Here is a 4,086-nt window from a genome sequence, read left to right as displayed (position 1 = left end):
TTTGCGAAGCCACATGACTTCACTCCCTCTGTCTATATGTACGATAATCCATATTGGGTAGTGCCTTTGAGGTACCGTAAAACATGCTTAGTTTCCTTCCAATGCGATTTGGTTTTCCTAACCATAGCTTGGATTAGTTGGTTGACTACATAGCACATATCTGGTCATTTGTTCACAAGATACATCAATGAACCCACTAGTTGCCTATAAATGGTAGCATCAACCTCTTCACCTGAAGTGGCATTCTCCTTCCTCCAATTGGTCACTAGAGGTGTCTCCATGGGCTTACAACTCTACATGCGAAATTTCTACAGTATCTCAGTGGCATACTTTCCTTGAGACAGAAACAATTCCCCAACACCTTTCCATACTTCTAGCCCAAGGAAGTAGTGCATGACACCCATGTCTTTTATCTCAAATTCACTTATAAGGCCCTCCTTGCAAGAGTTTATTAGCTTCTCATCACCTGTCAATATTAAATCATCAACATATAGAACAATGATAAGCAATTTACCTTCTACCAATATATGATAGAGGTTTTCATCTGCTTCACTTTTGGCCAATGAGATAACTATCAATCCAAGTGTACCGAGCTCAGGGTACTTGTTAGAGACTGTACAATTCTTGCCTGAGTATGCACACATGATGTTAGAATATTATATATTACGAAGCAATGGAACATATAAAATATTGCAGAAATATAAACACAGAAAACGCATAAAACAAGAGAGACACAGATATACATGGCTCACCCAGTTTGGGCTACGTCCACGGAGAAACAACCAGTCCTTCCTTTTATATTATCCATCAAACTAAAGAGATACAACCTACAGCAGATCCGTTGTAACACCCTCTTCGCTCTCAATCTCCTCTCTCTTTCCCACTCATAATACAGATATACATAGACACAGTGCAATTCCCTCATATATAGTGAGGGGTTGCCTTATAGGGCAAAAAACCATAAATTAAACATAACTTCTATCATCAGATCTCCACCTAATGAATGGCCCAAATTGACTAGAAATTACTATACTTTTACAAGGCAAATTTACATCTATTCTTAGCTTCGGGGGTGCTACCCCCGAAACCCCCCGCCAAGGGGTGGTTCCCCAAAGGTCGCAGCCGCCCCCTGGACCCCCCCTACAACGAATATTTTTCGGGCGGACTGGGGTCCAATGTGGCGATACCTTTGAATACAAAAGATAATCAGACTCCACACCCAACAATCTCCCACTTGGAGACTGATTATAGCAACTCCACCGCTGCTTCATTTGCTGGACAATGACTCCTCTTTGGACCTAACTGTTTCTGATCTTCTTCATCATACTTGAAGACCAATTGAAACTGAGCATATTCTCAGTTTCTCCCTAGTTACAAATTTTGATAGCATATCTGCAGGATTTTGGCTAGTGTGTATCTTTACCAGCTTCAACTCTCCATCTTCCAACACTGATCGTATGAAATGGTACTTGAGATATAGGTGTTTAGTCCTAGAATGAAATGTTGATTTCTTTGCAAGATGAATGGCACTTTGGCTATCACTGTATAACGTGCCCATATCATGCTCCTTACCCAATTCACCCATAAACCTTTGTAACCAAATCATTTCTTTACTAGCCTCTGTAGTAGCAACATACTCTACTTCTGTTGTTGAAAGTGCAACAACACTTTGGATTTTTGAAACCCAACTAACAGTTGTTCCACCTACAGTAAATACATATCCAGTAGTGTTCCTCCTATTATCTCTATCACCTGCCATATCTGCATCAACATATCCCTGTAGAGAAATGTTTGAACCACCAAAGCATAATGCTTGATTTGTGGTACCTTTCAAATATCTGAGAATCCATTTCACTGCCATCCAATGTTCCTTTCCTGGATTGTTCATGTACCTGCTTACAACTCCCACTGCATGTGCAATATCAGGCCTTTTGCAGACCATTGCATACATTAAGCTTCCAACTGCTGATGCATATGGAACTTTAGACATATAATCCATGTCTTCTTGGGTCTTTGGGCACATTTCCTTACTAAGTTTAAAATGGCTAGAAAAAGGTGTACTAACTGGTTTTGCATTGTGCATATTAAATCTTTTCAACACCTTTTGTATGTCCTCATTCTGAGACAATGTTAGTTTGCGATTTTTCCTATCTCTAGTTATTCTCATACCAAGGATTTGTTTTGCAACTCCCAAATCCTTCATTGCAAATGAAGTTGCCAATTTTATTTTGAGTACATTTATTTCCTGCATGTTAGACCCTGCAACAAGCATGTCATCTACATACAATAACAATATAATATAACTGCCATCATTTTTTTTTTTCAGATAGACATAATGATCATAGTGACATCTAGTATAACCTTGTTCAGACATAAACTTGTCAAATTTCAGATACCACTGCCTTGGACCCTGTTTTAAGCCATACAAGCTCTTCTACAACCTGGACACTAGTTTCTCCTTCCCTTTTACCTCATATCCTTGTGGCTGCTGCATATATATCTCTTCCTCCAAATCCCCATGGAGAAAGGTTGTCTTTACATCTAACTGCTCAAGATGCAAACCTTCAGCTGCTACTAGACTTAGAATAGTTCTGATTGAAGTCAATTTAACAACAGGAGAAAATATTTCATCAAAATCAATACCTTTCTTCTGTGCAAAACCCTTCACCACAAGTCTAGCTTTGTACCTCTGTTTTCCTCCATCTTCTTCCTTCAGCCTGTAAACCCATTTATTCTGCAATGTAGTTTTACCTGTAGGCAACCTGAATAAGTCCCAAGTCTGGTTATGCATTAAGGAGTCCATCTCTTCTTCCATGGCTAGCTCCCACTTCTTCCTGCTTTCAACCTGCATTGCTTCTTCATAACATTCAGGTTCACCAGAATCAGTCAACAATAAATAATATAATGAAGGAGAGTATTGTTCAGGGGGTCTACTTATCCTGGTAGATCTTCTAACACCACTTTCAGGTGTTTGGGGTGCCTGTTGCTATTGTGGTGGTTGTTGTTGTTGTGGTTGTTGATTATCATTATTTTCAGGCACCTTTATTTTTTCAGTGATCTCATAAATAATTGTGTATTCCTTGTTTTCTTTTTCCTGTTTCTTTTCCTACAACAGATTCTTATACAAGACCTTTTCATTGAATATTACATCTCTTCTCCTAATGATTTTGTGATTTTCATAATCATATAAGCGATAACCAAAATCATTAACACCATATCCAACAAAGGTACATTTCTTTGATTTTGCCTCAAGATTTGTTCTATTTTCTTTATTAATATGGACAAAGGCCTCACAACCAAAAGGCTTTAAAAAATAGTAGTTTACCTTTTTACCTGTCCATGCTTCCTCTGGAACACCACCATCCAGGGAACTTGAAGGCCCTCTGTTTATTAGATAAACAGTGGTATCTACAACATCTACCCAAAATTGTAAAGGCAATCCTGCATGTAATCTCATGCACCTTGCACGCTCCATGATTGTTCTGTTCATCCTTTCTGACACACCATTTTCTTGTGGTGTTCTTGGACCTGTCTTCTCTCTGCGAATTCCATGCTCTGAACAGTACCTGTCAAACTCATTGCTGCAATATTCACCTCCATTGTCTGATCTGGGACACTTCAATTTCTTTCCTGTCTCAATCTCAACCAAAGCTTTCCATTTCTTGAAAGTATCAAATACATCAGATTTATTCTTAATACAGTAAATCCAAGTTTTTCTAGTTGCATCATCAATAAAAGTAACATAATAACGAGAGCCACCAAGAGATGATACCTGAGCAGGTCCCAATACATCTGTATGCACAAGCTCTAATTTTTCGCTCTTCTTTTCTTTCCAACTCTGAGAAATCTAACTCTCTTCTGTTTTCCATAAATGCAATTCTCACAGAAGTCCAAATCAACATTCTTCAAACCCGGTAACAAATTCCTTGAGTGAAGGATCTTCATCCCCTTCTCACTCATGTGTCTGAGCCTATGATGCCATAATGTTGCATCTGCTCCTTTGGAAGTTTAAGCATTAACAGAGTTAGAAATACCATTGCATAAATACAATTTACTAACCTTTTCGTCTTTTGCTATTACCAGGGC

Source organism: Pinus tabuliformis, chromosome 3_2 (assembly GCF_031772625.1).
Source record: "Pinus tabuliformis cultivar Carrire ecotype Pingquan chromosome 3_2, CPIR1, whole genome shotgun sequence".
Lineage (NCBI taxonomy): Eukaryota > Viridiplantae > Streptophyta > Pinopsida > Pinales > Pinaceae > Pinus > Pinus tabuliformis.
The sequence above is the reverse complement of the archived record's forward strand: the minus strand, read 5'-3'. Positions refer to the sequence as shown.